Source organism: Falco cherrug, chromosome 13 (genome assembly GCF_023634085.1).
Source record: "Falco cherrug isolate bFalChe1 chromosome 13, bFalChe1.pri, whole genome shotgun sequence".
Taxonomy (NCBI): domain Eukaryota; kingdom Metazoa; phylum Chordata; class Aves; order Falconiformes; family Falconidae; genus Falco; species Falco cherrug.
Genome location: NC_073709.1, coordinates 21983802 through 21996541, shown reverse-complemented (window position 1 = coordinate 21996541; position 12740 = coordinate 21983802).

The following is a 12740-nucleotide window of genomic DNA, read 5'->3' as shown; positions in this document are numbered from 1 at the left end:
TGTCAAGGGATTGGAGGATTTTATTCTACAGCAACGCTTTACTTTTTTTTTACTTTTTTTACTTTTTTTTTTATTTTCATTAACTTCTTAAAAACTTCCTAGAGAATGTGTGGGTCCCATGTAGCAAATACCAGCCCAGCCACCAGCATTTCTGAGAAGAAGGCTGAGGCATCACTGTGCTGGGGAAAATGGGGAAAAATGCTTTGCTGTGCTGGGAGCTCAAAGCCTGGAGGTTAAAGGTAAAACATAAGCAGCGTGCCTGCCTTCCACCGAACCAGGCACACAGCCCACTGCAATTGCTTAGACCTTCGTTTTGCAGGCTTTGTTTCTACTTTAGGGGAAAACTTAGTGTGTACAGTTATTCCTTTTTAACTTTTCCTCAGACAAGGCTTGAACATAAACCTGAAACCACTCTGAGACTAGAAGAAGCTGACTTTGGGGGGTGGGGAGTGACAGGCCAATGTGCAACAGACTTTGCAGATCCTAAGCATATACAGAATTAATGTAATGATTTTTAATGAGACAACGTATTATGATTAAAACACCAGCTGGTGAATGAGAGCAATAAAAATATTAGAGCACTTTATCTTCTGAGTATTATGAGTTCATAGCTCACTAATAACCTTGGGACTTAAGTTGCTAATAATAATGCTTCATGTTGCTAGGGAATGGTGCTGCATGACACATGGTGAATGCTGTGTGGAGAGGATATGCCAAAGGCATGATGGCAACTTGCTAAATCTTTTTATTATTTTATTGAACACAAATATTGTTTGATGACCCACAAAGCTGGATGGGGTTTACAGTGTTTGTTAATGTAGCTTATCCCAATTAAGTGATTAGTTAATCAGCATTTTACTGCAGCATGGGTATTTCCAATATTGGTTGCTGATGATGGTACTCTAGATGTAGTAGCATGCATAAGCAGGGTTCTCCAGTGCGCTGGCTGTTGCCTGCCACTAAATTGCTATATGCCTCAGGGAACTGTACTTCCTTGTACCTTTATCTACAAAGATGAGGCTCACCAGCAAGTATTTTCGGGCAAAGCCCACTTCCTGCTCCCTGTTTATACTGCTCGGTATCTGGGACTCCCATATTCACCTGAGGCAAACGCTGATTTTCAGGTTTGTGGGTTTTCTTCCAGATATTTAATTGGTATCGTTATCAGAAATGCACATTTACACTGCAGTATAAAATTGCAGGTTGACTACAATGCCTCATTTTAAAAAAAACAACACCACAACCATAAAAGTAGACTTTGCAGTACTACTGTGCCAGAAGATACAGCTGAATTACAGTACTCTGGCATGTGAGGATAGTGATGCAGTACCTCTGACATAATGCAGTCAGAGCACCCCAAAGCAGACAGTCATGCTCACAAACCAACTTGGCCACGTTGTTCGGACCCTACAGGCTCTCACAAGTTACACTAGCTAGCACTCTCACTCCTACAGAGTATTAGTGTCTTGATGCACTGCCATCCCTCCTCTTTGCTTTGGCCTGAGGGCTCATTTGCAGCTCTATCCTACTCTAACAAGGAATAAAGTTTATTGCAACACAGTGAGTCAGTTATGCAATATGTGACTTAATCTACTGTCCTTCTGTCAGTCCCCTGCTGATAATGATTCAAACCTGTTTGTTGATCTCCTTCAAATTACAGAAAATTAATTTCCTGGAAACTGCTTAAAACTGATGCCTTGACAGATTAGAAAGCTGAGAGATTTGTGCTCCCAGTGTCAGGAAAAGCAGCAGAATTCAACTGCTGCTTGTGATTTGTTGGGGCTAATTTGCCAGCTGTTATCTTGCTAGAGTGTCAGTAGCTCCAGATTATCTCTATGTTGTCCATTACCTGACTGAAATATTAAGGGGATCTAGGAGAAGTGTTACCTTGAAGGGAAAGGAGCAAGTGTGAGAGACAAAGCATGACTGCCATGGAAGAGCAGGCACTGGCAGTTCTGCTGCACACAGAGCAGCTGGTCTCCAGTCTTACCTGCATCCTTCCACACTGCCCTATGAAGGTGGCATGCCCTTTCAGTTTGGGCTGGAAATATCCCCTCCTAAGTGGTTAGTTAATATATTTACTCAAGCATGTCTCACAGATTTGGTTTTGACACAAGAAGAACCCTGGGAAAACAAAACACCGGGCACGGTGAGATGGTAAGGCAGATAGGCACCGTCCCTACAACTGCGTGTTGAAACAAATCAGTTCTTATGGTTTGAAGATCAAAACCTTGCTGTTCACAAGTCTCTGTCTCCCACAGATGGCCCAAACTTTTGTGTTCTGCCTGTTCACAACAGGTACTCGGCTTATTTCCTCTTCCCGCCCACACCATGTTTTACAAACGAGATAAATTCCCAAGGTTGGTCTGGGGCAAAGCCATTGTTTTGGCCACCATGCTGCCACCATGCTGCCACCCTGGCCAGTGTTGAACACTTACCGCATCCTCTGCGAAGCCAAACTTCCCGTGTTCAGCAGTTTAATAGGGGCCATAGTCCTTCAATGGGATAAACAACTAAGAATCAGCTAAAGGCATTGATAGGGCACATAGTATAACAAAATATTGCAGGCTTTCCACAAAGCCTCTATTTCAACAATGAAAATGTTTGAATGGAAGAAAGCCGAGGAAACGATCTTGCCAGCCATTCATCTTTCCCTTTCATACAGCCCTATATAAAACAGACTTTCATTTCTGTTCATTCTTAATGCCTCACGTCCCCTTTGGGTGCTCAGGAATATTTTCCTGAAGCCATGTGTTCCTTTCAAAGTGGTGGTCAGTCTTGGCATAACCTTATGTTGCATTAATATCGGGTATTTATCAAATTCAAATGAAAATATTTCAAAGAGATGATTATCTTCAGTTTTCCATATTTTTGGAATGGAAAATGACAGGTCATTAACAAGGAAAAGAAACATATTTACATGAAACACTGCAACGTCAAAATTCAATAGCTGGGGTAAACCAAATTGTTTTGTTAAAAAAAGGTAAAAAGAAATTATTTTCAAATCATGTTAGTTAGAAGAAGCAGTATAGGCGCTTTAATTAATAACTGATTCTTAAGCACCAGACAGAAAACACTGCTTTATGTTGTAGTATTAAACCCTTGAGTGTTCTGCATCATCAAAGTTCCGCTAAATAGCAGAAATCACATAATTTTCAAGTGTTCTTCCACAGACCTCTTCAAGATGAAGTCTATGGTCTCAGTATATGTTTGTCTGAGAAGCACTTGTAAACAAATAACCCTCATCACCGAGATGTCTGAATACCCTTGCTGCCTTCTGAGAGAAACAAGCTTCTGCTCATGCCAAGCTCTCAATGGTCTGTAATGGAAGGTCTGCCTCCTGGCACCTGCTCCCAGACCACTGTCTCCATTGAAAATGTAATTATCTGCGTTAGCCCTAACAGAGCAGTAAGAAGTAAACCTACTTGGATGATGACTTTGCATAATAGTTTGCAAGTTTAGGGAAACGTGAGGAAATTCAGTATCATAATCTGTATAGCTTCTGTTCTTTGGATGCCACTTTCAGTTTTGCCTTTATGAAGCAGAATCTGGGTTTCAGCTCATGTACACTAGCCTAGTATTATTAAAATCCATAATAGTTCACTGTAAAACCTCACTCATTTTTTTTCCTCCATACTTCCTTCCAATCTTTGTTATGCTCAATTAGCCCCAACATTGGTCTCTGTCCTTATTCCCTATTTTTATCTGCTTTGTATGGCCTATTCTAGTGTGTGTGCTCTGGTGGTGCAGCCCTGTGAAGGGTAAAGCACTTGTTAGAACACCATCAAGCCATTTACACTGAAGCCAGATTAATTTTATTCTGTTTTCTTAAAAACCTTCTATTGAGGGACTTAGCTTCTGTGGAAGCTAAATGATAGTCAAGCTTGGGTTAAATTCAGTTAATAGTTTCATCTGCACAAGGAGGAAAAAACACTAGGAAACAGTGAATGTGTTTCTGTGTGATGGCTCCGTTCCAGAAATTCTAGTGTTCTGTGAGTTCTTTTTTTTTTTTTTTTTTTTTTTTTTTTTGTCACTTAAAGCTTCAGAAATAGTATATACTTTATTTTAAAATAAAGTTAACTTCTGAAGGTTAGATTACCAGAGATCAGTATGCTTTTGTTTCAGATTGAATGGACTGCTTTAAGATCAACTTGAAATAGAAATGCCCCAGATTTTTTCTTACCCCCAGCTGTCCATTGAATTAAAATGTCATTAGCCTAAGTTTACTTTGAACTGATATAACAATTGCAGCAGATAAAGTGAGAACCAGGCATTTCCCACCCCCACCCCAATTCCTATTGTGCAAGCCATGAAATAAATTTCAAGCCTTTTATTACCGTATTGAAATGAATATCCTGCACATTCTAGTTCATTCCGAACAAAATGCTGTTAATGAAGGATTGAGTAAATCCTATTTGATTTGCAACCAGAACGATACAAATAGCTAGAAATAGAGGTCTGCTTTGCATTTGTATATTATAAAAATGGAACTGTTGCAATTAATACTACAGCTTGTCCCAAATTCTACAAAATAATAATAAAAAATTATAGTGAAAAGATGATGCTCCATGGCCATTCAGGCTGCTGGATCTGATGGTCTCTTCTGGCTCACAGAACCCAACTGCTCACCACAAACACAACTGTGAAATTGCTTATAATTGTTAGTATCATTGCTATTTAGAAATGCTGATGTATCTTATTACAGACAACTGATTTTTAGGAGATAAAGGTGATTTCAGAGTAAACTTAGGAAAGTTAGTACATTTCAGATTAATTCCAGTGTGTCCGATAATATATTGTTCTTTGTTGCAAAAATTATAGCAAACATGCTGTTGCTTTTATATCAGATTCTGCAATACTTATTCATATCTCACTTAGGTGAAAGTCCAGCCAAATTTCACATGGACTGTAACGTTTGCCTTCAGTGACACAGCTGAGTGTCTTGTAATGAGTGCTATCAGTAAATCAAAAGGACTTTGATCAAAATAAAAAAATCATAAATTGTATTATATACAAAATATAATGCAAAGCTTCAAGGAGATTTGTATCTATAGAAATATGTTATGAAGCAACTCTAAGGAAATTTCAGCCTTAATTGTACCAGACTAGTCCTTGCTCCTCCTGCATGCTTAAACAATGATAGATTTTTCATACTGCTCTTGCACTCTTTATTTTTCCTCCAACACAGATAATCAAATCTGAAAAATAAAAGAAATTATAACAGCCAGGATTAGCCATAGCATGTTTGTCATTGCAGGGGGAGACATATCAGCATCCATTATAAATTATTTAGTACTCAGTGAAAAGTCTTGTAACTTTATATATTCTTAAATATTTTTTTTTTAAAAAAGATATCTTTGGTGGCTGCTGTAACAGTGTTTGGTAAATGGTGGACTGTGAGTTTGCCGTATGCAAACAGCACTTTTATTAAATGCTCTGGTCTCAACACAAAAGCCAAGGGGGAGATCTAAAACCCAGCCATGTCACACATCTTGCAGCCTCCAGGTTATATTGTCTCTGCAGACGGGGCAATCGGAACTGTGTGTGATTTACCAGGCAGGTATGACAGCACAGGTTTATGTGGGATATCTTGGGTGACAAAAGGACTATTCAGTGTAATTGCTTTATAGTTTGATCTATACTCTGTATCCCATTAACCTTCCAGTGCCAAAGAGCATCAAACTGGGTCACATACACTGTCACAAATTCAATTAGCACTGCCATTAACATCAGCATGAGTCCTGTGTGTGGATCTGCAGAGATGTGGCCTGTTAGAAACTGTTCCATAAGAAAGAAATTGCTCTGTGCTACTGGATCTTTCTGATCAGGAGAGATGAAATGTGAAAGGAATCTTGAGAGGGGAAAAATCTTTAGGGATTTCCTGTTGTAATCTGTAAAAATGGACAGAAACTTTGCCAGGGCATTTGGGTTTGGGGTTTTTGCTTTGGGTTGGATTGTTTGGGTTTTTTTGGTTTTGCTTTGCTTTGTTTTTTCCTAATGATCTTCACCCTAACCTTCAACGTTTGTGCAACAGATCATTGTCACAGAAACGTAAAGGACTTTCTTCTTTCCCATGTACCATTTTCACTTTGGCCTGATTTTGCCAATAGGAATTGAACATAGGGAGGTGACCTGTGCAAACCTGAACCAGCCTAAGTTCTGCTGATAAGATGGTGAAGAGCATGGAAACACAACCCCAAAATGAGCTTTGCCACAAACAAGACTTGTTCTGATTCAGCCCCAGGAGAGAGTATCCATCTGATATATGTCAACTTGGCCGGGCTCTTCTAGTTCTAGCCTAACACTCTGCATACTAGCAAAGCTGACTCTAAGAATGATAGCATATAGGATCCTTGCAAATTTTCACAGAAAAATGCATGAATAGAAAAACAGTTGTTAGAAATCTTTCATAAGCTGTGGAGTTGGAGACCATCGTGTCTCCAGCATTCACAGCTCTAGGACAGCAGTCATGCACCTCCTCAAAGTGTAAAGCAATTATTTAATGAGAAAAAGGGATAGTAGTGCATTTTTGTCTAATGTATATTAAAATTCAAAGGCAGATAGTGCAGTAATAGTTAAACTCTTAAGTTGTCTACAGTGGATTTCAACAGGTTAGATAAAAACAGATTCTCTCCTTAAACTTTGCCTTGCAAAGACAGGTTTTGCTAGGTCTTGCATAGTTTAATTTCTTTCAGACAGTGGTGCAAACCAGGCAAAATGTTTGTTACAGGTTCTAAATTCTGTCTGCTTGTTTATTGCTGCTCCTGGAAATATATTTTTCCTGAAGTGCAACTGAAAAACAGCATTAAACCTGCAAGCCTCATGCATGCATATCTGCATGTTAGTCCTGAGAAATAAATTACATAATTGCTCTTTCATGCACTGAGTTCAGCAGATTTCAGGCTCAGTTATTAGGAGCACAACTGTTCATACAAGATATACTATATAGCTCTGTCCAGCAAATATTTACTAGAAATATCTACTAAAAGCAATGGAAATTAAAAGACCAGTTTGGGCTTGATCTAGCATTTGAAGGTTCTTATGCAGCCAGTTAAAATTTGATCAGTGATCCTGATGCAATGTGTGTATCACATGGTCACTTGAGTTTACAATGTATAAAATCTAAAGGGCATATACACAGAACAAGCTGTCACCTAGCTGCTGCAAGCTGCTGTATTCTGAAAACATAGAACCCAAAACTTATAGCTGAATTAGTGTACATGTGTCTGTATCTCTCTGGGATAACCATCTGACACGTGGTCACAAGCAGTGTTCCTAGCCAACCTGCTGGCGTTCAGTGCTGCTCTTTAGAGGTGATCTCTTCCTCAGTCTTGGTGGCTTTGTTTCTAGAGACAGCAAGTATCCCTCGCCCTTTTCCCTGCTGCTTGTCCCTAAGTGGCAGCCGTGGCAGCTGCGCCTGCCATTGACCATGAAGATCTCATGAAGATCTTCCCTTCCTTAGGCCAGCCAGGCACTACAGTTTCAGAGAGAGCTGCAGAGTCTAGCTGTTTGGTTGCATGTTGCATCCACAAAGGAATGGGTGTCATGGAAACAAGTTGGTTACCCTATGGCCACCCAATCTTCCTTGTTCCAGAAGCAAGACAAATTGTCGCATGAATAGATGCGTGACTGCTTGTTGCTTCCCGCTCCCAGAAAAAGCATCAGGAAAAGCACAGGCGCTGACATCTGCTCCTGGGAAGGAGGGGCAGCAAACCAGGGAGAAGAGATGACTCTAGTTAATACTGATATTGACAGATTTTTCTATTTTTACTCGGTTCAGTTTATCCCATACAATTTAATAAAGAGCATGGGATTTGAGCCTGTAATCCAGAAAATCCATATTACATAGGTTTTTCTTGCAACCCGTTGAGCAGTGAAAGTAAAAAATATGCCACACAGATGAGAAATTTCTTGAAGGGCATGTTACCTCTCTGAGTTATTCAAACATTTTAATATCGTGACACTTGGATATTACGGTTACATTTTCTACATGTTGCAGTACACAGGGATCAAACACTGCTGCTCTGCAGGCAGAGCCGATGGGCATATTCCGTCAGGCCTTGCACAGCTGGGAGCACACCTAAACAAAAGTTCAGACCTTTTATCTAGCAAGCCGTTCTTCAGTGGCCATGGAAAGCTGTTACAGAGCTTTAGAAAGGCCTCCACGTGATCTTCTGGGAAACCAGCAAGTCTCTGAGAATGCCAGAGATCATTCTTCCAGCCTGTTTTTAAAGTATGCTTTTCTGAAAAACAGTGTAAGAAGGGCACAGTGCTACCAGCTCTTTGGTTTCTCCACATCTCGGTGAGCCTATGTGGACTCTAGCCTGCTTTATTGCAGTGTAAGGTTTTGCTGCTGCTGAAGTCTTGACTCCTGTTAATTCTGCAGGGTCATGCTGTGGAGTGTGTGTTTTGTTTTGCATATGAGCAGAGCTGCTTAGCCAGTTCCAATTAGAAGACTAATATATTTTCCTTAGGCTTATACAAGAATAAACTTTAACAAGTAGTACTCCTTGTTTATGCCAGAAAAGCTGAATTTCATTAGTTTTGCTCTCTTGGCTATGAGTCCAGATCAAGCTGGTGGAATTGACACTTCCAACCTCTCCGCTTTTCCAGACGTGTTCTCCTTGCCTTCTTCCAAAGTGCTGTTACAGTTTTAGTTTAAGGGAAGATGCAATTTGCATTTAGGCAGTGTTGTGGATTAGACAACGCTGTCTCCTCTTGAGAGTAGGTAAGTGACTAAAGATTACACAGATGATCTTCCTTACATGTAACAAGAACTATGGAAAATGTTAGGGATGGCTCCGTGTGGTTGGCAGAACATCCATTCATGGTGGCAGGCTGTACTGAACTCTGCCAACGGATGCTGTTAGCTGTCTCAGCTCTACACCTCAAGTGAAAATTGTGGAACTGACACATATTACAATTAACGCCTAAATTTCTAATTTTGGGTGCTCAGAATTAGGGCTCAGTGACAAAACCAGAAAGGGGATCCAAGATGTTCGAGGCAGCACCACACCATAAACAGATAAAGCAATTAATAGCAAGATTAACACGCGTGACTGAATTGCAAGATAGAAAAACGAGTACTATGTACATTAAAGCTAACATGGCTCGAAGCGTAAGCATGGTGCAGGGAAAAAGTATTTCCTGTAATTCTTTGAAATACAGTCAGGTGCTTGGAAGCAGCAAGCTGTGTGATGCCCGTATGTTTGCACACCTGCAGAACAGCTTCTTCAAAGACTTGCCAGTGCAGTAAGAGGTTCACCTGTGCTCCTGGAGCGGCCGAGCTGCTGGGTTTCCAACTTGTAGAGAAAAAAATATGCATGACAAAGGCGTTCCTTTGTCTGATACTGATAGGAGTATTTCAGAAGTTCTCTTGAAGCACTTATAAACAATTTCATTCCTTTTGTGGCACAGCAGATTTAAAAAAAAAACTACTGTGGAAAAAAAGGAAGTAAACTAGAAAACTTCTCATGGTCTTTAAGGATAAAAATGTGGGAGTGAGGAAGGGAGAAAAGTGATGGTGGTATGCAGCTGACATGAAGTGAGGCAAAGTACTTCCCCCTCCCGCCCACCCCCCTAGTTTTGCAGCACTGGATCACTGGGCAAAGTCATTTAGAAAAATGTTTCAGCAGGGAGTGTCATCTCTCTTTGGAGCCAGAGGATGATGAATGCCTTCTTGTAGGGCAGATACAGGCTGCCTGCAACAGACTGGGGGTGGGGGGAGACCCTTGAATTTAAATTTCTTGTATTTTGAAATAATTAATGTACAAATAAAATGGTTCCTTCTGTCTAGCGCTATACCCCAAAACAGTCTCAGATCTGTAAGCACCAGGAGATAAGATCTGGTACTAGCGAGATGCCATACCGACACCTATGGTGTATACCCTATTTCCGGACCCGCAGGCATGCTTGCGCTCCCTCTTGCAGCAAATACACTTCTGCTTCTTAGCAAGCTGTGCATCACTTGCACTACAGCTGACATTGATCCAAATTAACAACCTTTAGTAAACTAAGATGCAATTAGTACTGAATATGAAAAATACTTTAAAGGTTGTTTTTCATGCCTGTGTGCTAAAATAAATATTGAGATTATAGGCAAGTTCCCTTTCCCCACCATCCATTTTAAAGCAGAGATCAAACTTTGGCTTCCTGTGAAATTTTTCAGAGGTTAAGGGCTGGAGAGGGAAAAAAGCATACTGTATCATAAAATGCAGGTACTTCACAAATTTTTTTTAGAACAGTTTAGCATGATTTTACATGTAACTTACCCAAGACATGCACCTTTTTCTCTGTGTAAAAGCATTTGGATTTTTTAAAATTTAAGATCTGCAGGGGTAATGGTTTGTGACTGTAGTGGAAAAAACCGATCTGTGACTTTTCCGAAGCCTCTTGGAACACTTGAATTTGGAGGGAGGAGGGTAAAGACAGAATTCAGGGGTCCTCAAACTATGGCCCGCGGGCCGCATACAGCCCCCCAGGGTCCTCAATCCGGCCCCCGGTATTTACAGAACCCCTCTGCCAGGGGTTGCGGGGGGAAACCAAGCAGCCGCAGATGACTGCCTGCCGCTTCATCCGCGCACCGGCCCCCTGGTTAAAAAGGTTGAGGACCCCTGGAATAAGTACTATGTACATATGTGCACGGAAACAGCTCTTAAAACACTTTTCAGCTTTTTGATGTCTGTAAGATTAGATTCCCGTTTTCCTGGTTTCTCTGGCTTTTATTTCTTACAGCGGCTTTTAATTTGACAAGCTTTACTTTAAGGAAAGATCAATCAATTAATGTCTCAGTATTGAAGCAGTCTACTGACAATTAAAAATATTAAGGCAAAAGCCTGTTGAGATGTTATGGTCATATTCAAATACTGTGGAGGAATCCTTTCCTTAACATACTTTTATTTTTAAAGCAGCTGAAAGACATACGTGCATACTATCAATGTCTTCCCAAGTGTGTTTATTCTACTACTCCCACATGAAAAGTAGTGAGGAGATCTTATTTAAGAACCATTACAAAGATCTAACTATTGAACTCGGGTTGCCAGAGAGATCACTTAAAAAGGAAAACCACTGTCTCTCACAATAAGATAATACCATGGGGAATGGATGATTATCCTTGAGATAATTTTGCTCCCGAGTATTGTAAATCTCAGCTGCTTTCCTTTCCAAACCCAGTAGCTTGGGGTATGAGAGCTTATTATAATTTATTCTCTACTGTGCATTCAAGGCAAAACATTAGAGTATAAGCAAGCTATCACTGAAAAATGCATCGTTTTCTCAGTTCTCGGTGTTGGTAGGTTGCATAATTTCAAAGACAAAACTGAGAGGGTTTTGGAAAAAAAAAAAAAAAGAACATAACACATATAATGAAGTTGTAGTACCCAAGTCAGATTTTTACTTCTGGGGATGACAACGCAAAATACTCAAGTAGCCTTCTTGATGCTGCAATTCACTCCCGGTTCTCCTTACTTAAGATCTTATTTAACATCGGGACAGGAACAGGGACTCCTTTTAAATGTAAGGGTGTTCTTGAAGGCTTAAGAATAAGATTAGGTGTCTCTATCGTAAACAATCATTCAAAACACTTAAACCCTCCTGAATCCTCGTGGAAGTCTGGTATCAGAAATATTTCTACATAGAAATTTAACAGAACATTTTTTTTCTAGGATGACAGGATTTACAATGTTGTAATTTCTTTCTCAATTATTTTTGAGATAATTATAAAAGGGGCAAGATTTTGCTGCCACAGCCTAACCTCCTGGTTACAGCTTGCAAGCTTTCCTGTTCTTCAGGGCACTTTGCCGTGGAAATACAGAAATGCAGTCTCCTCTTTCTCACAACTGGAGCCCTGCCCAACGGCTGCAGACAAGCAATGCCTCTTTTGGGTTTTAACCTCCAACTGAACCAGGAATGTGAATCTCAAAAGCTGAAGCAGCACTCTCATCCTGCTTCAGCTGGGTCAGCTTTTTTGAGAAGGGCAAAGTGAAAATAGTATTTCAAAACCCAAACACTGAAGGGAAAAAAACCACAAACCAACAATGAATTACCTACTATCTGGTTATTTGCAAAATTTGATGGTGTTTTCTCTTCTCTTTAGCACATGTGCTTTTAGCTGCTGACAAAGACCTGGAAAAAGCTAGACTCAGGACAACAGAAAGGCAATTCTGATATCCATAGCTCCAGCCATGACCTCTATAGCAGTACATGAACCCGATCTCCTAGATGAGTTCTCTTTAAGAAGGCTACACCTGAGTGACAAGTCTCTGTTGTTATTCTTTCCAAAAGTATGTGGAAGAGTATTCCACTGGTTAATGAGCTATAGGGTAACAGTTTAGTTACTTTACCCACACCTGCCTTAGCAACAAGCAGGAAATTGTTACCCTTTATGTGAATTCTAAAGATAGTTTTCTAAAAAAAAACCCAAAACCCCAACAAACCCCAAACCACACCACAAAACTAGAAAAACAAAACAAAAAACTCACACAAGAGCATAAAAATTCTGAGTAGAACTCATCCTCATGAAAATCTACCTGTCAAGTTTGTGTGCAAAGTAACCTTTACTAGAACACTCATGTAGGCATTGCTTAATATATGTTATGCAGGGAAGGCAGACAACAATCTACCATCCTTCTCTTTTTTAAAATAGGATTTAACAGCCTACAGCACAAGATTCTTAGTGTCATAGAAGCATGGGATACTGAGGATATATTTTATCAGTAGAGGCAACACAGCTGTCAGTTCCT